Raw genomic sequence first — 22,301 nt, 5'->3', positions numbered from 1 at the left:
GTTCTGGTGCTGAGATATGGCTTATTCATGTTGTTCAGGTGGTTGCTAGGGTGTTCTGTGTGGTTGCTAGGGCTTTGCTAGGTGGTTGCTAGGGTGTTCTGGGTGGTTGCTATGGTGTTCTGGGTGGTTGCTATGGCGTTGCTAGGCGGTTGCTAGGGTATTCTGGGTGGTTGCTAGGCGGTTGCTAGGGTATTCTTGGTGGTTGCTATGGTGTTGCTAGGCGGTTGCTAGGATATTCTGGGTGGTTGCTAGGCGGTTGCTAGGGTATTCTTGGTGGTTGCTAGGGCGTTGCTAGGTGGTTGCTAGGCTGTTCTGGGTGGTTGCTATGGTGTTGCTAGGCGGTTGCTAGGGTATTCTGGGTGGTTGCTAGGGCGTTGCTAGGTGGTTGCTAGGGTATTCTGGGTAGTTGCTATGGTGTTGCTAGGCGGTTGCTAGGGTATTCTGGGTGGTTGCTAGGTGGTTGCTAGGGTATTCTTGGTGGTTGCTAGGGCGTTGCTAGGTGGTTGCTAGGGTGTTCTGGGTGGTTGCTATGGTGTTGCTAGGCAGTTGCTATGGTATTTTGGGTGGATGCTAGGGCGTTGCTAGGCAGTTGCTAGGGTGTTCTGGGTGGTTGCTATGCAGTTGCTAGGTGTTCTGGGGGGTTGCTAGACAGTTGCTAGGGTGTTCTGGGTAGTTGCTACGGTATTTTTGGTGGTTACTAGAGCGTTTCTCGACGTTGCTAGGGTGTTCAGGATGGTTGCTAAGGTATTTTTTTTTAGTTGCTATGGTGTTACTAGGTGGTTGGTAGTTGTCAAAGATGGTTACTATGGAGTTTTTATAGAGTTATTAAAATCTTTAATAACGAGTGCCTTCAGTACGGCACTCGGCCTGCGGCCTCGTGCCTATGGCCGAATAGGCACAAGCATGGAGCGATATCGCAAGGCCACGAGAGTAAAATTGCTTTAAAAAATAAAAAAACTAAAAAAAAATTTTTTTTTTTGGTTTAGGGTGGTTGCTAGGGAGCTCTTAGTGGTTGCTAGGGTGCTGAAACTGGTTGCTAGGGTGTGGCTATGAAGATTTTAGGCCATTACTTATTGGTTGCTTGATAATATAAATCCTCTGAGGGAGAGAGAGAGGGAGAGATGCAGGGGTGTCAGGCCCTTTGGAGTCTGTGTGTGTGAAAACGTCGGTTGGGATTCAAATATTTTTAGAACTCCCAATGTAAAGTCAATGGGACTTTTTTGGCCGCTTTTTCGTCCGCTGTGCGAACATCGTACACCCGATCGCTTAGAAAAGTCATAGCACACCTCTCCTCAATGAGCCGGTCGATTTGACACCTCACTCAGGAGTCTGTGACAAACGGTGCGGGGCGAGTTACGCGCCAAACTTTGTCCAGAATAATAATAAAAAAAAGAATAATAATAAGTATGAGCAATAACAATAGTGATGCCTTGCTTTCAGCAAGCACCACTAATAATAAGTATGAGCAATAACAATAGTGATGCTTTCAAAAAAGCACCACTAACTAGAATGTACATTTCCTGAAGAAAATGTGAAGTGGTGCTTGCAGTGGCAAAATTCACCACTGGGCAGATGCTAACACAATTAACATGTTGTGATACCATGATATACCACATTTTAGCATTATTTACCACGATTTACCATGTTTCTAAGATGATTTATTACGATTTACTACATTCCAGCATGATTTACTATGATTAACATGCTGTTAGAATGATGCTAGCAGGATTAGCATGTTGTTAGCATGATTAGCATGTTGGTTGGATGATGCTAGCATGATTAGCATGTTGCTAGCATGCTTTTAACAAGATGCTAGCTTGATTAGCATGTTGCTAGCATGATGCTAGCTTGATTAGCATGTTGCTAGCATAATGCTAGCATGATTAGCATGTTGCTAGCATGATGCTAGCTTGATTAGCATGATGCTAGCTTGATTAGCATGTTGCCAGCATTATGCTAGCTTGATTAGCATGTTGTTAGCATGATGCTAGCTTTATTAGCATGTTGTTAGCATAATGCTAGCATGATTAGCATGTTGCTAGCATGATGCTAGCTCGATTAGCATGTTGCTAGCATGATGCTAACTTGATTAGCATGTTGCTAGCATGATGCTAGCTTGATTAGCATGTTGCCAGCATGTTTTTAGCAAGATGCTGTTGCCAGGTGGTTGCTAGGGTGTTCTGGGTGGTTGCTATGGTGTTGCTAGGCAGTTGCTAAGGTGTTCTGGGTGGTTGCTAGGCAGTTGCTAGGGTATTCTTGGTGGTTGCTAGGCAGTTGCTAGGGTATTCTTGGTGGTTGCTAGGGCGTTGCTAGGTGGTTGCTAGGGTGTTCTGGGTGGTTGCTATGGTGTTGCTAGGCAGTTGCTATGGTATTCTGGGTGGATGCTAGGGCATTGCTAGGCAGTTGCTAGGGTGTTCTGGGTGGTTGCTAGGCAGTTGCTAGGTGTTCTAGGTGGTTGCTAGGCAGTTGCTAGGGTGTTCTGGGTGCTTGCTAGAGTTTTTTGTGGTCACTAGAGCATTTCTAGACGTTGCTAGGGTGTTCAGGGTGGTTGCTAAGGTGTTTTTGTTAGTTGCTATGGTGTTACTAGGTGGTTGGTAGTTGTCAAATATGGTTACTATGGAGTTTTTATAGAGTTCTTAAAATCTTTAATAACGAGTGCCTTCTGTACGGCACTCGGCCTGCGGCCTCGTGCCTATGGCCGAATAGGCACAAGCATGGAGCGATATCGCAAGGCCACGAGAGTAAAATTGCTTTAAAAAATATAAAAAAAATAAAAAAATGTTTTTTTTTGGTTTAGGGTGGTTGCTAGGGAGCTCTTAGTGGTTGCTAGGGTGTGGCTATGAAGATTTTAGGCCATAACTTATTGGCTGCTTGATAATATAAATCCTCTGAGGGAGAGAGAGAGGGAGAGATGCAGGGGTGTCAGGCCCATTGGAGTGGTGTGTGTGTGAAAACGTCGGTTGGGATTCAAATATTTTTAGAACTCCCAATGTAAAGTCAATGGGGACTTTTTTGGCCGCTTTTTCGCCCGCTGTGCGAACATCGTACACCCGATCGCTTAGAAAAGTCATAGCACACCTCTCCTCAATGAGCCGGTCGATTTGACACTTCACTCAGGGGTCTGTGACAAACGGTGCGGGGCGAGTTACGCGCCAATGCAATACCTCTGTTTGGTTGCTATGGAGTTGCTTGGCAGCTGCCAATGATGCAATTCCAAAGGCTTCTTGTCACTATGAATGATATAAACCAACTCCCATGCCTCTGTGACATTCAGAATGGAAGATATCCCTCTTTGGATTTTGGTTGCTAGGGTACTCTGTTTGGTTGCTAGGGAGTGGCTTGGCAGCTGCCAATCATGAAACTCCAAAGGCTGCTTGTCAGTATGAATGATATAAACCAACTCCCAAGTCTCTGTGACATTCAGAATGGAAGATATGCCACTTTGGATTTTGGTTGCTGGGGTACTCTGTCTGGTTGCTATGGAGTTACTTGGTAGCTGCCAATGATGAAATTCCAATGGCTGCTTGTCAGTATGAATGATATAAACCAACTCCCATGTCTCTGTGACATTCAGAATGGAAGATATGCCTCTTTGGATTTTGGTTGCTAGGATACTCTGTTTGGTTGCTATGGAGTTACTTGGTAGCTGCCAATGATGAAATTCCAAAGGCTTCTTGTCAGTATGAATGATATAAACCAACTCCCATGCCTCTGTGACATTCAGAATGGAAGATATCCCTCTTTGGATTTTGGTTGCTAGGGTACTCTGTTTGGTTGCTAGGGAGTGGCTTGTCAGCTGCCAATCATGAAACTCCAAAGGCTGCTTGTCAGTATGAATTATATAAACCAACTCCCATGCCTCTGCGACATTCAGAATGGAAGATATCCCTCTTTGGATTTTGGTTGCTAGGGTACTCTGTTTGGTTGCTAGGGAGTGGCTTGTCAGCTGCCAATCATGAAACTCCAAAGGCTTCTTGTCACTATGAATGATATAAACCAACTCCCATGCCTCTGTGACATTCAGAATGGAAGATATCCCTCTTTGGATTTTGGTTGCTAAGGTGCTCGACAATGGTTGCTATGGAGGGGCTAGGAAGTGTTGAGGTGATTCATGATTGGCCGTTTGCTGCCCCGAGTCAAATGAGACCACCCTCGTGTTTGTATGACAATTCAGTCTGGAGATATCTCTTTGAACTCTTTCAATGGAAGTCTATGGAACTTGTTGCTAAGGGGCTCTAAATGGTTGCTAGGGCGTGGCTTGATAGCTTCACAATCATCCTGAGAGACTGATTGGTCGTCTGAGTAAAATGAGCCCTCCCCCTTGTCTCTATGACACTGTGATCCAGAGCTACGTTCAATACAAAGTCCCTATGCAATTTACCATAGTAGGAAAAGCATGTGTGTTTCACGGGACGTTCCTTCCCCATAGTAAGTGAATGGGGCAAGTTTGGGACGCTCCTGCCCCCCAGGGTTGCAACTTTTACCCCATTGTGAGGTATGTTCTTACAGAGCCTGTCAGCCTCTTCAAATGTGGCAAATCACACGTTTCTGCGAAATCCTCGCTCAGAGCTACGAGTGGTCAAAGTTCGTCGCAATGTTAAGTCTATGGGATTTTTCGGCCGCTTTTTCGCCCCTGGGGCAAACACCGCACCCCCGATCGCTTATAAAAGTCATAGCACACCTCTCCTCAATGAGCCGGTCGATTTGACACCTCACACAGGGGTCTGTGACAAACGGTGCGGGGCAAGTTACGCGCCAAACTTTGTGTGGAATTATAAGAATAATAATAACTAGAATGTACATTTCCTGAAGAAAATGTGAGTGGTGCTTGCAGTGGCAAAATTCGGCACGGTTGCTAGGGTTTTACTAGGCGGTTGCTATGGTGTTCTAGGCGGTTTCCAAGGTATTCTGGGTGGTTGCTAAGCGGTTGCTAGGGTGCTGTACATAATTGCATACGAGCCAACAACCATGTCTGTACGATGTTGTGGAGCTGAAATATGGCGTCTATATGTTGCAATATGGTTGCTAGGTGGCTCTAAATGGATGCTAGGGTGTGAATACACAGTTACCATGGTGATATTTACAGACTGTTTTCCAACTGAAACTAATGAGCCAACCCCCATCTCTATACAATATTCTGATGCAGAGATGTAGGTCTTGTAAAATGGTTGGTAGGGTACTCTGTTTGGTTGCTATGGAGTTGCTTGGCAGCTGCTAATGATGAAACTGCAAAGGCTGCTTGTCAGTATGAATGCTATAATCCAACTCCCATCTCTATACGATGTTCTGATGCAGAGATATGCGTTTTGCTAAATGGTTGCTAGGGTACTCTGTTTGGTTGCTAGGGAGTAGCTTGGCAGCTGCCAATCATGAAATTCCAAAGGCTGCTTGTCAGTATGAATGATATAATCCAACTCCCATGCCTCTGTGACATTCAGAATGGAAGATGTCCCTCTTTGGATTTTGGTTGCTAGGGTACTCTGTTTGGTTGCTATGGAGTGGTTTGGCAGCTGCCAATGATGAAACTCCAAAGGCTTCTTGTCAGTATGAATGATATAAACCAACTCATGCCTCTATGACATTCAGAATGGAAGATATCCCTCTTTGGATTTTGGTTGCTAGGGTACTCTGTTTGGTTGCTAGGGAGTGGCTTGTCAGCTGCCAATCATGAAACTCCAAAGGCTTCTTGTCACTATGAATGATATAAACCAACTCCCATGCCTCTGTGACATTAAGAATGGAAGATATCCCTCTTTGGATTTTGGTTGCTAGGGTACTCTGTTTGGTTGCTAGGGAGTGGCTTGTCAGCTGCCAATCATGAAACTCCAAAGGCTGCTTGTCAGTATGAATGATATAAACCAACTCCCATGCCTCTACGACATTCAGAATGGAAGATATCCCTCTTTGGATTTTGGTTGCTAGGGTACTCTGTTTGGTTGCTATGGAGTGGCTTGTCAGCTGCCAATCATGAAACTCAAAAGGCTTCTTGTCACTATGAATGATATAAACCAACTCCCATGCCTCTGTGACATTCAGAATGGAAGATATCCCTCTTTGGATTTTGGTTGCTAAGGTGCTCGACAATGGTTGCTAGGGAGGGGCTTGGAAGTGTTGAGGTGATTCATGATTGGCTGTTTGCTGCCCCGAGTCAAATGAGACCACCCCCATGTTTCTATGACAATTCAGTCTGGAGATATCTCTTTGAACTCTTTCAATGGAAGTCTATGGAACTTGTTGCTAAGGGGCTCTAAATGGTTGCCAGGGCGTGGCTTGATAGCTTCACAATGATCTTGAGAGACTGATTGGTCATCTGAGTAAAATGAGCCCTCCCCCTTGTCTCTATGACACTGTGATCCAGAGCTACGTTCAATACAAAGTCCCTATGCAATTTACCATAGTAGGAAAAGCATGTGTGTTTCACGGGACGTTCCTTCCCCATAGTAAGTCAATGGGGCAACTTTGGGCATCTCCTGCCCCCCAGGGGTGCAACTTTTACCCCATTGTGAGGTATGTTCTTACAGAGCCTGTCAGCCTCTTCAAATGTGGCAAATCACACGTTTCTGCGAAATCCTCTCTCAGAGCTACGTGTGGTCAAAGTTTGTCGCAATGTTAAGTCAATGGGACTTTTTTGGCCGCTTTTTCGCCCCTGGGGCGAACACCGCACCCCCGATCGCTTATAAAAGTCATAGCACACCTCTCCTTAATGAGCCGGTCGATTTGACACCTCATTCATGGGTCTGAGACAAACGGTGCGGGGCGAGTTACGCGCCAAACTTTGTGTGGAATAATAATAAAAAGAAGAATAATAACTAGAATGTACATTTCCTGAAGAAAATGTGAAGTGGTGCTTGCAGTGGCAAAACTCGCCACTCGGTTGCTTGGGTGTTGTACATGATTGCATACGAGCCAACAACCATGTCTGTACGATGTTTGTGGAGCTAAAATATGGCTTCTATATGTTGCAATAGGGTTGCTAGGTGGCTCTAAACGGTTGCTAGGGTGTGAATACACAGTTACCATGGTGATATTTACAGACTGTTTTCCAACCGAAACTAATGAGCCAACCCCCATCTCTATACAATATTCTGATGCAGAGATGTAGGTCTTGTAAAATGGTTGCTAGGGTACTCTGTTTGGTTGCTATGGAGTTGCTTGGCAGCTGCTAATGATGAAACTACAAAGGCTTCTTGTCAGTATGAATGCTATAAACCAACTTCCATCTCTATACAATGTTCTGATGCAGAGATATACGTTTTGCTAAACGGTTGCTAGGGTACTCTGTTAGGTTGCTAGGGAGTAGCTTGGCAGCTGCCAATCATGAAACTCCAAAGGCTGCTTGTCAGTATGAATGATATAATCCAACTCCCATGCCTCTGTGACATACAGAATGGAAGATATCCCTCTTTGGATTTTGGTTGCTAGTGTACTCTATTTGGTTGCTAGGGAGTGGCTTGGCAGCTGGCAATCATGAAACTCCAAAGGCTGCTTGTCAGTATGAATGAAATAATCCAACTCCCATGCCTCTGTGACATACAGAATGGAAGATATCCCTCTTTGGATTTTGGTTGCTAGGGTACTCTATTTGGTTGCTAGGAAGTGGCTTGGCAGCTGCCAATCATGAAATTCCAAAGGCTTCTTGTCAGTATGAGTGATATAATCCAACTCCTATGCCTCTGTGACATTCAGAATGGAAGATATGCCTCTTTGGATTTTGGTTGCTAGGGTACTCTGTTTGGTTTCTATGGAGTTACTTGGCAGCTGCCAATGATGCAATTCCAAAGGCTGCTTGTCACTATGAATGATATAAACCAACTCCCATGTCTCTGTGACATTCAGAATGGAAGATATCCCTCTTTGGATTTTGGTTGCTAGGGTACTCTGTTTGGTTGCTAGGGAGTGGCTTGTCAGCTGCCAATCATGAAACTCCAAAGGTTTCTTGTCACTATGAATGATATAAACCAACTCCCATGCCTCTGCGACATTCAGAATGGAAGATATGCCTCTTTGGATTTTGGTTGCTAGGGTACTCTGTTTGGTTGCTAGGGAGTGGCTTGTCAGCTGCCAATCATTAAACTCCAAAGGCTTCTTGTCACTATGAATGATATAAACCAACTCCCATGCCTCTGTGACATTCAGAATGGAAGATATCCCTCTTTGGATTTTGGTTGCTAAGGTGCTCGACAATGGTTGCTAGGGAGGGGCTTGGAAGTGTTGAGGTGATTCATGATTGGCTTGTTTGCTGCCCTGAGTCAACTGAGACCACCCCCATGTTTCTATGACAATTCAGTCTGGAGATATCTCTTTGAACTCTTTCAATGGAAGTCTATGGAACTTGTTGCTAAGGGGCTGTAAATGGTTGCTAGGGCGTGGCTTGATAGCTTCACAATGATCCTGAGAGACTGATTGGTCGTCTGAGTAAAATGAGCCCTCCCCCTTGTCTCTATGACACTGTGATCCAGAGCTACGTTCAATACAAAGTCCCTATGCAATTTACCATAGTAGGAAAAGCATGTGTGTTTCACAGGACGTTCCTTCCCCATAGTAAGTCAATGGGGCAACTTTGGGCATCTCCTGCCCCCCAGGGGTGCAACTTTTACCCCATTGTGAGGTATGTCCTTACAGAGCCTGTCAGCCACTTCAAATGTGGCAAATCACACGTTTCTGCGAAATCCTCGCTCAGAGCTACGTGTGGTCAAAGTTCGTCGCAATGTTAAGTCAATGGGACTTTTTTGGCCGCTTTTTCGCCCCTGGGGCGAACACCGCACCCCCGATTGCTTATAAAAGTCATAGCACACCTCTCCTTAATGAACCGGTCAATTTGACACCTCACTCAGGGGTCTGTGACAAACGGTGCGGGGCGAGTTACGCGCCAAACTTTTGTCCAGAATAATAAAAAGAACTAGAATGTACATTTCCTGAAGAAAATGTGAAGTGGTGCTTGCAGTGGCAAAACTCGCCACTCGGTTGCTAGGGTGTTGTACATGATTGCATATGAGCCAACAACCATGTCTGTACGATGTTGTGGAGCTGAAATATGGCTTCTATATGTTGCAATATGGTTGCTAGGTGGCTCTAAATGGTTGCTAGGGTGTGAATACACAGTTACCATGGTGATATTTACAGACTGTTTTCCAACTGAAACTAATGAGCCAACCCCCATCTCTATACGATGTTCTGATGCAGAGATATACGTTTTGCTAAACGGTTGCTAGGGTACTCTATTTGGTTGCTAGTGAGTGGCTTGTCAGCTGCCAATGATGAAACTCCAAAGGCTTCTTGTCACTATGAATGATATAAACCAACTCCCATGCCTCTGCGACATTCAGAATGGAAGATATGCCTCTTTGGATTTTGGTTGCTAGGGTACTCTGTTTGGTTGCTATGGAGTTACTTGGCAGCTGCCAATGATGCAATTCCAAAGGCTTCTTGTCACTATGAATGATATAAACCAACTTCCATGCCTCTGTGACATTCAGAATGGAAGATATCCCTCTTTGGATGTTAGTTGCTAGGGTACTCTGTTTGGTTGCTAGGGAGTGGCTTGGCAGCTGCCAATCATGAAACTCCAAAGGCTGCTTGTCAGTATGAATGATATAAACCAACTCCCATGTCTCTGTGACATTCAGAATGGAAGATATGCCTCTTTGGATTTTGGTTGCTAGGGTACTCTGTTTGGTTGCTAGGGAGTGGCTTGTCAGCTGCCAATGATGAAATTCCAAAGGCTTCTTGTCAGTATGAATGATATAATCCAACTCCCATGCCTCTGTGACATTCAGAATGGAAGATATGCCTCTTTGGATTTTGGTTGCTATGGTACTCTGTTTGGTTGCTATGGAGTTACTTGGCAGCTGCCAATGATGCAATTCCAAAGGCTTCTTGTCACTATGAATGATATAAACCAACTCCCATGCCTCTGTGACATTCAGAATGGAAGATATCCCTCTTTGGATTTTGGTTGCTAGGGTACTCTGTTTGGTTGCTAGGGAGTGTCTTGGCAGCTGCCAATCATGAAACTCAAAGGCTGCTTGTCAGTATGAATGATATAAACCAACTCCCATGCCTCTGCGACATTCAGAATGGAAGATATCCGTCTTTGGATTTTGGTTGCTAGGGTACTCTGTTTGGTTGCTAGGGAGTGGCTTGGCAGCTGCCAATCATGAAACTCCAAAGGCTTCTTGTCACTACGAATGATATAAACCAACTCCCATGCCTCTGCATTATTCAGAATGGGAGATATCCTTCTTTGGATTTTGGTTGCTAGGGTACTCTGTTTGGTTGCTATGGAGTGGCTTGGCAGCTGCCATTTATGAAACTGCAAAGGCTTCTTGTCACTATGAATGATATAAACCAACTCCCATTTATCTGTGACATTCAGAATGGAAGATATCCCTCTTTGAATTTTGGTTGCTAGGGTACTCTGTTTGGTTGCTAGGGAGTGGCTTGTCAGCTGCCAATCATGAAACTCCAAAGGCTTCTTGTCACTATGAATGATATAAACCAACTCCCATGCCTCTGTGACATTCAGAATGGAAGATATCCCTCTTTGTATTTTGGTTGCTAAGGTGCTCGACAATGGTTGCTAGGGCGGGGCTTGGAAGTGTTGAGGTGATTCATGATTGGCTGTTTGCTGCCCCGAGTCAAATGAGACCACCCCCACGTTTCTATGACAATTCAGTCTGGAGATATCTCTTTGAACTCTTTCAATGGAAGTCTATGGAACTTGACACCTCACTCAGGGGTCTGTGACAAACGGTGCGGGGCGAGTTACGCGCCAAACTTTTGTCCAGAATAATAAAAAGAATAATAATAAGTATGAGCAATAACAATAGTGATGCCTTGCTTTCAGCAAGCACCACTAATAATAATAAGTATGAGCAATAACAATAGTGATGCCTTGCTTTCAGCAAGCACCACTAATAAGTATGAGCAATAACAATAGTGATGCCTTGCTTTCAGCAAGCACCACTAATAAGAACTAGAATGTACATTTCCTGAAGAAAATGTGAAGTGGTGCTTGCAGTGGCAAAACTCGCCACTCAGTTGCTAAAGTGTGGTACATGATTGCATACGAGCCAACAAACATGTTTGTACGATGTTCTGGTGCTGAGATATGGCTTATTCATGTTGTTCAGGTGGTTGCTAGGGTGTTCTGTGTGGTTGCTAGGGCTTTGCTAGGTGGTTGCTAGGGTGTTCTGGGTGGTTGCTATGGTGTTCTGGGTGGTTGCTATGGCGTTGCTAGGCGGTTGCTAGGGTATTCTGGGTGGTTGCTAGGCGGTTGCTAGGGTATTCTTGGTGGTTGCTATGGTGTTGCTAGGCGGTTGCTAGGATATTCTGGGTGGTTGCTAGGCGGTTGCTAGGGTATTCTTGGTGGTTGCTAGGGCGTTGCTAGGTGGTTGCTAGGCTGTTCTGGGTGGTTGCTATGGTGTTGCTAGGCGGTTGCTAGGGTATTCTGGGTGGTTGCTAGGGCGTTGCTAGGTGGTTGCTAGGGTATTCTGGGTAGTTGCTATGGTGTTGCTAGGCGGTTGCTAGGGTATTCTGGGTGGTTGCTAGGTGGTTGCTAGGGTATTCTTGGTGGTTGCTAGGGCGTTGCTAGGTGGTTGCTAGGGTGTTCTGGGTGGTTGCTATGGTGTTGCTAGGCAGTTGCTATGGTATTTTGGGTGGATGCTAGGGCGTTGCTAGGCAGTTGCTAGGGTGTTCTGGGTGGTTGCTATGCAGTTGCTAGGTGTTCTGGGGGGTTGCTAGACAGTTGCTAGGGTGTTCTGGGTAGTTGCTACGGTATTTTTGGTGGTTACTAGAGCGTTTCTCGACGTTGCTAGGGTGTTCAGGATGGTTGCTAAGGTATTTTTTTTTAGTTGCTATGGTGTTACTAGGTGGTTGGTAGTTGTCAAAGATGGTTACTATGGAGTTTTTATAGAGTTATTAAAATCTTTAATAACGAGTGCCTTCAGTACGGCACTCGGCCTGCGGCCTCGTGCCTATGGCCGAATAGGCACAAGCATGGAGCGATATCGCAAGGCCACGAGAGTAAAATTGCTTTAAAAAATAAAAAAACTAAAAAAAAATTTTTTTTTTTGGTTTAGGGTGGTTGCTAGGGAGCTCTTAGTGGTTGCTAGGGTGCTGAAACTGGTTGCTAGGGTGTGGCTATGAAGATTTTAGGCCATTACTTATTGGTTGCTTGATAATATAAATCCTCTGAGGGAGAGAGAGAGGGAGAGATGCAGGGGTGTCAGGCCCTTTGGAGTCTGTGTGTGTGAAAACGTCGGTTGGGATTCAAATATTTTTAGAACTCCCAATGTAAAGTCAATGGGACTTTTTTGGCCGCTTTTTCGTCCGCTGTGCGAACATCGTACACCCGATCGCTTAGAAAAGTCATAGCACACCTCTCCTCAATGAGCCGGTCGATTTGACACCTCACTCAGGAGTCTGTGACAAACGGTGCGGGGCGAGTTACGCGCCAAACTTTGTCCAGAATAATAATAAAAAAAAGAATAATAATAAGTATGAGCAATAACAATAGTGATGCCTTGCTTTCAGCAAGCACCACTAATAATAAGTATGAGCAATAACAATAGTGATGCTTTCAAAAAAGCACCACTAACTAGAATGTACATTTCCTGAAGAAAATGTGAAGTGGTGCTTGCAGTGGCAAAATTCACCACTGGGCAGATGCTAACACAATTAACATGTTGTGATACCATGATATACCACATTTTAGCATTATTTACCACGATTTACCATGTTTCTAAGATGATTTATTACGATTTACTACATTCCAGCATGATTTACTATGATTAACATGCTGTTAGAATGATGCTAGCAGGATTAGCATGTTGTTAGCATGATTAGCATGTTGGTTGGATGATGCTAGCATGATTAGCATGTTGCTAGCATGCTTTTAACAAGATGCTAGCTTGATTAGCATGTTGCTAGCATGATGCTAGCTTGATTAGCATGTTGCTAGCATAATGCTAGCATGATTAGCATGTTGCTAGCATGATGCTAGCTTGATTAGCATGATGCTAGCTTGATTAGCATGTTGCCAGCATTATGCTAGCTTGATTAGCATGTTGTTAGCATGATGCTAGCTTTATTAGCATGTTGTTAGCATAATGCTAGCATGATTAGCATGTTGCTAGCATGATGCTAGCTCGATTAGCATGTTGCTAGCATGATGCTAACTTGATTAGCATGTTGCTAGCATGATGCTAGCTTGATTAGCATGTTGCCAGCATGTTTTTAGCAAGATGCTGTTGCCAGGTGGTTGCTAGGGTGTTCTGGGTGGTTGCTATGGTGTTGCTAGGCAGTTGCTAAGGTGTTCTGGGTGGTTGCTAGGCAGTTGCTAGGGTATTCTTGGTGGTTGCTAGGCAGTTGCTAGGGTATTCTTGGTGGTTGCTAGGGCGTTGCTAGGTGGTTGCTAGGGTGTTCTGGGTGGTTGCTATGGTGTTGCTAGGCAGTTGCTATGGTATTCTGGGTGGATGCTAGGGCATTGCTAGGCAGTTGCTAGGGTGTTCTGGGTGGTTGCTAGGCAGTTGCTAGGTGTTCTAGGTGGTTGCTAGGCAGTTGCTAGGGTGTTCTGGGTGCTTGCTAGAGTTTTTTGTGGTTACTAGAGCATTTCTAGACGTTGCTAGGGTGTTCAGGGTGGTTGCTAAGGTGTTTTTGTTAGTTGCTATGGTGTTACTAGGTGGTTGGTAGTTGTCAAATATGGTTACTATGGAGTTTTTATAGAGTTCTTAAAATCTTTAATAACGAGTGCCTTCTGTACGGCACTCGGCCTGCGGCCTCGTGCCTATGGCCGAATAGGCACAAGCATGGAGCGATATCGCAAGGCCACGAGAGTAAAATTGCTTTAAAAAATATAAAAAAAATAAAAAAATGTTTTTTTTTGGTTTAGGGTGGTTGCTAGGGAGCTCTTAGTGGTTGCTAGGGTGTGGCTATGAAGATTTTAGGCCATAACTTATTGGCTGCTTGATAATATAAATCCTCTGAGGGAGAGAGAGAGGGAGAGATGCAGGGGTGTCAGGCCCATTGGAGTGGTGTGTGTGTGAAAACGTCGGTTGGGATTCAAATATTTTTAGAACTCCCAATGTAAAGTCAATGGGGACTTTTTTGGCCGCTTTTTCGCCCGCTGTGCGAACATCGTACACCCGATCGCTTAGAAAAGTCATAGCACACCTCTCCTCAATGAGCCGGTCGATTTGACACTTCACTCAGGGGTCTGTGACAAACGGTGCGGGGCGAGTTACGCGCCAATGCAATACCTCTGTTTGGTTGCTATGGAGTTGCTTGGCAGCTGCTAATGATGCAATTCCAAAGGCTTCTTGTCACTATGAATGATATAAACCAACTCCCATGCCTCTGTGACATTCAGAATGGAAGATATCCCTCTTTGGATTTTGGTTGCTAGGGTACTCTGTTTGGTTGCTAGGGAGTGGCTTGGCAGCTGCCAATCATGAAACTCCAAAGGCTGCTTGTCAGTATGAATGATATAAACCAACTCCCAAGTCTCTGTGACATTCAGAATGGAAGATATGCCACTTTGGATTTTGGTTGCTGGGGTACTCTGTCTGGTTGCTATGGAGTTACTTGGTAGCTGCCAATGATGAAATTCCAATGGCTGCTTGTCAGTATGAATGATATAAACCAACTCCCATGTCTCTGTGACATTCAGAATGGAAGATATGCCTCTTTGGATTTTGGTTGCTAGGATACTCTGTTTGGTTGCTATGGAGTTACTTGGTAGCTGCCAATGATGAAATTCCAAAGGCTTCTTGTCAGTATGAATGATATAAACCAACTCCCATGCCTCTGTGACATTCAGAATGGAAGATATCCCTCTTTGGATTTTGGTTGCTAGGGTACTCTGTTTGGTTGCTAGGGAGTGGCTTGTCAGCTGCCAATCATGAAACTCCAAAGGCTGCTTGTCAGTATGAATTATATAAACCAACTCCCATGCCTCTGCGACATTCAGAATGGAAGATATCCCTCTTTGGATTTTGGTTGCTAGGGTACTCTGTTTGGTTGCTAGGGAGTGGCTTGTCAGCTGCCAATCATGAAACTCCAAAGGCTTCTTGTCACTATGAATGATATAAACCAACTCCCATGCCTCTGTGACATTCAGAATGGAAGATATCCCTCTTTGGATTTTGGTTGCTAAGGTGCTCGACAATGGTTGCTATGGAGGGGCTAGGAAGTGTTGAGGTGATTCATGATTGGCCGTTTGCTGCCCCGAGTCAAATGAGACCACCCTCGTGTTTGTATGACAATTCAGTCTGGAGATATCTCTTTGAACTCTTTCAATGGAAGTCTATGGAACTTGTTGCTAAGGGGCTCTAAATGGTTGCTAGGGCGTGGCTTGATAGCTTCACAATCATCCTGAGAGACTGATTGGTCGTCTGAGTAAAATGAGCCCTCCCCCTTGTCTCTATGACACTGTGATCCAGAGCTACGTTCAATACAAAGTCCCTATGCAATTTACCATAGTAGGAAAAGCATGTGTGTTTCACGGGACGTTCCTTCCCCATAGTAAGTGAATGGGGCAAGTTTGGGACGCTCCTGCCCCCCAGGGTTGCAACTTTTACCCCATTGTGAGGTATGTTCTTACAGAGCCTGTCAGCCTCTTCAAATGTGGCAAATCACACGTTTCTGCGAAATCCTCGCTCAGAGCTACGAGTGGTCAAAGTTCGTCGCAATGTTAAGTCTATGGGATTTTTCGGCCGCTTTTTCGCCCCTGGGGCAAACACCGCACCCCCGATCGCTTATAAAAGTCATAGCACACCTCTCCTCAATGAGCCGGTCGATTTGACACCTCACACAGGGGTCTGTGACAAACGGTGCGGGGCAAGTTACGCGCCAAACTTTGTGTGGAATTATAAGAATAATAATAACTAGAATGTACATTTCCTGAAGAAAATGTGAGTGGTGCTTGCAGTGGCAAAATTCGGCACGGTTGCTAGGGTTTTACTAGGCGGTTGCTATGGTGTTCTAGGCGGTTTCCAAGGTATTCTGGGTGGTTGCTAAGCGGTTGCTAGGGTGCTGTACATAATTGCATACGAGCCAACAACCATGTCTGTACGATGTTGTGGAGCTGAAATATGGCGTCTATATGTTGCAATATGGTTGCTAGGTGGCTCTAAATGGATGCTAGGGTGTGAATACACAGTTACCATGGTGATATTTACAGACTGTTTTCCAACTGAAACTAATGAGCCAACCCCCATCTCTATACAATATTCTGATGCAGAGATGTAGGTCTTGTAAAATGGTTGGTAGGGTACTCTGTTTGGTTGCTATGGAGTTGCTTGGCAGCTGCTAATGATGAAACTGCAAAGGCTGCTTGTCAGTATGAATGCTATAATCCAACTCCCATCTCTATACGATGTTCTGATGCAGAGATATGCGTTTTGCTAAATGGTTGCTAGGGTACTCTGTTTGGTTGCTAGGGAGTAGCTTGGCAGCTGCCAATCATGAAATTCCAAAGGCTGCTTGTCAGTATGAATGATATAATCCAACTCCCATGCCTCTGTGACATTCAGAATGGAAGATGTCCCTCTTTGGATATTGGTTGCTAGGGTACTCTGTTTGGTTGCTAGGGAGTGGCTTGTCAGCTGCCAATCATGAAACTCCAAAGGCTTCTTGTCACTATGAATGATATAATGCAAATCCCATGCCTCTGCGTTATTCAGAATGGAAGATATCCCTCTTTGGATTTTGGTTGCTAGGGTACTCTGTTTGGTTGCTAGGGAGTGGCTTGTCAGCTGCCAATGATGAAATTCCAAAGGCTTCTTGTCAGTATGAATGATATAATCCAACTCCCATGCCTCTGTGACATTCAGAATGGAAGATATGCCTCTTTGGATTTTGGTTGCTATGGTACTCTGTTTGGTTGCTATGGAGTTACTTGGCAGCTGCCAATGATGCAATTCCAAAGGCTTCTTGTCACTATGAATGATATAAACCAACTCCCATGCCTCTGTGACATTCAGAATGGAAGATATCCCTCTTTGTATTTTGGTTGCTAAGGTGCTCGACAATGGTTGCTAGGGCGGGGCTTGGAAGTGTTGAGGTGATTCATGATTGGCTGTTTGCTGCCCCGAGTCAAATGAGACCACCCCCACGTTTCTATGACAATTCAGTCTGGAGATATCTCTTTGAACTCTTTCAATGGAAGTCTATGGAACTTGTTGCTAAGGGGCTCTAAATGGTTGCTAGGGCGTGGCTTGATAGCTTCACAATGATCCTGAGAGACTGATTGGTCGTCTGAGTAAAATGAGGCCTCCCCCTTGTCTCTATGACACTGTGATCCAGAGCTACGTTCAATACAAAGTCCCTATGCAATTTACCATAGTAGGAAAAGCATGTGTGTTTCATGGGACATTCCTTCCCCATAGTAAGTCAATGGGGCAACTTTGGGCATCTCCTGCCCCCCAGGGGTGCAACTTTTACCCCATTGTGAGGTATGTTCTTACAGAGCCTGTTAGCCTCTTCAAATGTGGCAAATCACACGTTTCTGCGAAATCCTCGCTCAGAGCTACGTGTGGTCAAAGTTCGTCTCAATGTTAAGTCAATGGGACTTTTTTGGCCGCTTTTTCGCCCCTGGGGCGAACACCGCACCCCCGATCGCTTATAAAAGTCATAGCACACCTCTCCTTAATGAGCCGGTTGATTTGACACCTCACTCAGGGGTCTGTGACAAACGGTGCGGGACGAGTTACGCGCCAAACTTTGTGTGGAATAATAATAAAAAGAAGAATAATAACTAGAATGTACATTTCCTGAAGAAAATGTGAAGTGGTGCTTGCAGTGGCAAAACTCGCCACTCGGCTGCTAGGGTGTTCTGTACGACTGCATACAAGCCAACAAACATGTCTATACGATATTGTGGGGCTGAAATATGGCTTCTATATGTTGGAATATGGTTGCTAGGTGGCTCTAAACGGTTGCTAGGGTGTTCTGGGTGGTTGCTATGGTGTTACTAGGTGGTTGCTATGGTGTTAGTAGGTGGTTGCTAAGGTATTTTTGGTTGTTGCTATGGTGTTACTAGGTAGTTGGTAGTTGTCTAAGATGGTTAAAATATTTAGAGTTCTTAAAATCTTTAATAACGAGTGCCTTTAGTATGGCATTCAGCCTCATTACTAATCTAATCTGATATGTTTTATAATTAGGACATCACATTTACCATAATAGTATTATGTCAGATGCACAATAGTCGTACATGACACAAATTACAAACAAAATGCATGCTTGTTTATTTTGGTATAATCAAATTCTCATCAAATTAACTTTTAAAACAACCTATGGGCAATTTTTCTACCTGACCTATGTAAATATTAACAGCAGATGTAGTGATTTATACTGTAGAACTGTGTGTAAATCCTGAGTTGAGGGGTCGTGAGCTGCAGAATGCAACCAGTTACTGTGCGGCGTTTTGCATGGCGTCCCCACTGCGTATAGCTACCCAAAATGAAGTAACCGTTCGAAAAGGGAACTATACCAATTAACCAGAGTATATTGTAACCTCAGTTCCCTGAGAGTAGGGAACGAAATATATTTCGTAGCCGGCCGCACTATAGTAACCTGGCAAGTTGTCGCTTCAGTCGTTAAACCTGCTAAAATGGCGTTTTTCGGGGTCTAAAAATATCATAAAAGAATAATAATATGGGCTAAGGCCGCGCCCCCTTGGCGGGCTGACGTGTAATGGCGTGATGCTAGTTCATTGGCGCACATGTCAGAGGCACCCGCGCCATTGGATGTGTGCAGTTGCCGCAGCACAGCCAATGAGCGAGCCAGACACTCACTGTGCTAGCAATGCGTTTTACATTATAGGCTTCAGTAAATCGAGGAAAAGGAGTTTCCCCTTTTCCCGCAATCTGTAAAAATGCACGGAAACTTTAAGGTTAAAGTAACCTTCCACAAATATTTCTTACATTTGAAAGGTTTGATTTGGCTATGCCAGTAATATGAAGACACCCTTTCTCAAATAGCATTCACCCTTTTCTTACAAAACGTATATGAATATGCTTAGCTTATATCTGATGACATTGTGTGCATGTTTTCTAGAATTAATGGAAAATCTGTATTAATACATTTTCTTGGACAGAATGGTAATTGTAGTACCACATGCATGTACAGACGGTGGATCTGAAAGACGCATACTTTCACATTCAGATAGCTCTCATCACAGGCACTTCCTGGGATTCGTGTTCGAAGGTGTCACTCCTCACGTTCGAGAAAAACGCAGCTAGTGCTTTTCCCTTTGAGACTCAGTAGGGAGCGCGTATTAGTCTACCTAGACGACTAATGCAAAGAACTAAAGCCCCGCCTCACCCAGTTCGGGTACCGGACCTGGTTGAAACACTCATGCATTAGTGTTTCAACCAGGTCCGATACTCGAACTGGATGAGGCGGGGCTTTAGTTCTTGTATTCACTTGCTACGCCATGTGTAAAAAATGTCTGTCAACTCGCACCCTATGTTTGTGAAAATACACACAATGTCATCAGATAAAGCATATATTCCTATACGTTTTGTCAGAAAAGGGTGAATGGTTTTAGAGAAAGGGCGGCTACATATTAATGATTGATTTTTTGCGCCATGGAGGGAGGGAAAGGCAGTTTGAATACAGTGACAGTGCGCGCGCGCGCGCGACCGGCTCTGTCTCTCTCTATGCTCGTTCTTTCAGAAACAAGCGCCCCCTGTCACGAGCGCTGCAGTCAGTCATCTATCACCATTCAAGGTGGCCGCCAAAAAAAAAATCATTAGCTATAGGCCGAGCTCAAAAGAGCCCAACCCCAAGTCCTTTTGTCTTTCTGATCCAAAGATATAATCTCACAAATTTTGTGCCAATATTAAATCTTTGGGACTTTTTTCGGCTGAGCCAACAACCATGTCTGTAAGATATTGTGGATATGGCTTATATGTTGCAATATGGTTTCTAGGTGGCTCTAAACGGTTATGTTGTTCTGAGTGAACACTATTGATAGATTTAAACTAAGTTCCTTTTTTAATTATTATAAAGTCATAAGATTTCCTATCATTTGTTTTAATGAGATACTAGTTTAGCCTATTTTATTAGTGCATAGAATTTTGACGTGAACAAATGCATAGATCCGCAATGGCTTAAAATACCATTAAAAGCACTGTTCTGTTAGCACGTTTTGGTTGTGTGCATGGTTGTGTGCAGCACATAAACAGCGCGCGAGTCGTTTCGCGCTTGAAATGATTTAAAAACAAATTTTCTGTGACCGCGCTTTTTAGATTTGTGCGTCATCGAAATTTTTATTTTATAACAACAAGTATCCGCCACCTGACCTCAAGTAATGTGAAGAACAAATAATTTAATACATTTGTAAAAACGCTCTTTATTTGAATGAGTGGGTGGCTCTTAAAAGAGCCGTTGTTGCCTGGGATGGCAGAGGGGGTAAGACATGGTGGCTTCAGCTTTGGAGTTCCACCCGCAGAGCTTCTCTGAGGTTGTCCAGGAGAAGCCGGTTTCCCTCTGTGCTCAGGTGAACTCCGTCTCTGCACAGATGGGAGAGGCCGATGTTTCGATGGCGAATGGCGCGCATCTGTCTCCCTGCCAAGAAGCCGGTAACCTTCCCATTGATGAACCGCCGGCTGCGTTCCACGCCGTAGGCAGACCTGCCAATCTGACCTCTCCATTTCAAGCGTGGCAGAATGTATGAGAACACCAGCCTCGTCCTGGGAAACATTTCGAAACATGTGCCCAGGTCCCGCGTTATTTCCCTAAGGAAACTCAAGCGATCGCGGCCCTCCCGGAGCAAACTGTTTCCACCCAGGTGTATTATCAAAATGTCCGGAGCTTGAGCTCTGCTCCGAAGAGAGCGCAGAGCTGGAAGCAATTGCTCCCAGAGTCTACCTCCTCTGCCATCCCAAGTGATCTTACAGGGAAGATCGAGGTTTGCATCCAGGCCCTGCTCACATATGTGAGAACGCAACCTGCGCGTAATAGAACTGCCAACTATCCATACTCGTGGTGCCATCTCAAAGACGAGTGAGGGGAACTGCGATTTACCGCCAGTATTAATATGAGTGCTGCATGTTTGATTGGCTGTTTTTGCACATTCTACAGGCCCCACCCAACAGCACTTCAGAATAATAATTAGAATTATTAACGTATATGTATTCCAATTTATTGCTTATAAAACTGTTTATGATTTGTGACAATGTTTACATTTCAATATTTATATGGTATAATATATACTGATTTTTAGCGTTTTGGATGTGCAGACCCTCTTACTATTTTAAAGTACCAATAACAATTAATTAAAAAATAAAAAATAACGTTACGATGTCCAGAAATTTAGAAACAGTGCATTGGGTTTAATTGATTGTTTAATGAGATCTAGCTGCTACTAGTTGTAGATCCTACTACCAAATATTTTCAGGTTGATAAATGCATATCCGCGATGTTTGTTTGTCTACGTTAATAGTCCAGCGGTTGAACTTTTGCCTCTCGTGTCAGGGGTTCTAGGATCTAATCCGCAATCAGTTTTTTTTTTTTTTTTTTTACTAACCAAACAGAATAGGCTGATTAGTGGTTGCATATAGAGCACAGACACTTAATTAGTGTGCATTTTTGTTGTTATTCCACCGGAAGCTCAGCACAGACGCACAACAGGTTTATATTGTGTTCGTTACCATGACTACCATCTGCACGTCCCTGCACGTGCTTCTTGTGTAGTCAGGTCGTAGCAAATGAAAATAAATCATACAGCACAATCTATAACTTAATACTGAGCAACAGTGCATCATTTGTATTGTTTTAAATGGCAGATTCGTTTGTGTGAAGGACCCAAGTAGAGGACGCATGTGCAGTTACTTTATAAAAGGCACTTAACTGTGACACCCCATCGATCATACTGCACATTTTCCTTTTTGTTTAAACCAATCATTGAAGTGTGTTAAATTATAATTCATTTTTATTGTTTTTTTAAATAATTGTTTAATTTTTTTTTTTGTTATGTAAAAATTAAAAAACAACTGTACTGTAGTTTAAAATTATAATATGACACCACACCTACTGTACCTACTTTGGTCATAACAGCAATCGCTGGAAGCCACTTCTGCTCATCAGATCGCATAGTTTATTGGAATATGAATAGAAATAATGATTTTGTCTAAATAAATGAAACAAACTTCTAAATGTATCAATATTCCTCCAATTATGCACACTTCTAGATTAAAATGCCATTTGGATGCTGTTCAGTGAAGCTGTGTGAAGACACGTTAACAGGTGTGTCTGAATATGAATGCATGTTATTCTTTTCAAAGCATCAAACATTA

Source organism: Abramis brama (assembly GCF_963993115.1).
Source record: "Abramis brama genome assembly, chromosome: 2".
NCBI lineage: Eukaryota > Metazoa > Chordata > Actinopteri > Cypriniformes > Leuciscidae > Abramis > Abramis brama.
The sequence above is the reverse complement of the archived record's forward strand: the minus strand, read 5'-3'. Positions refer to the sequence as shown.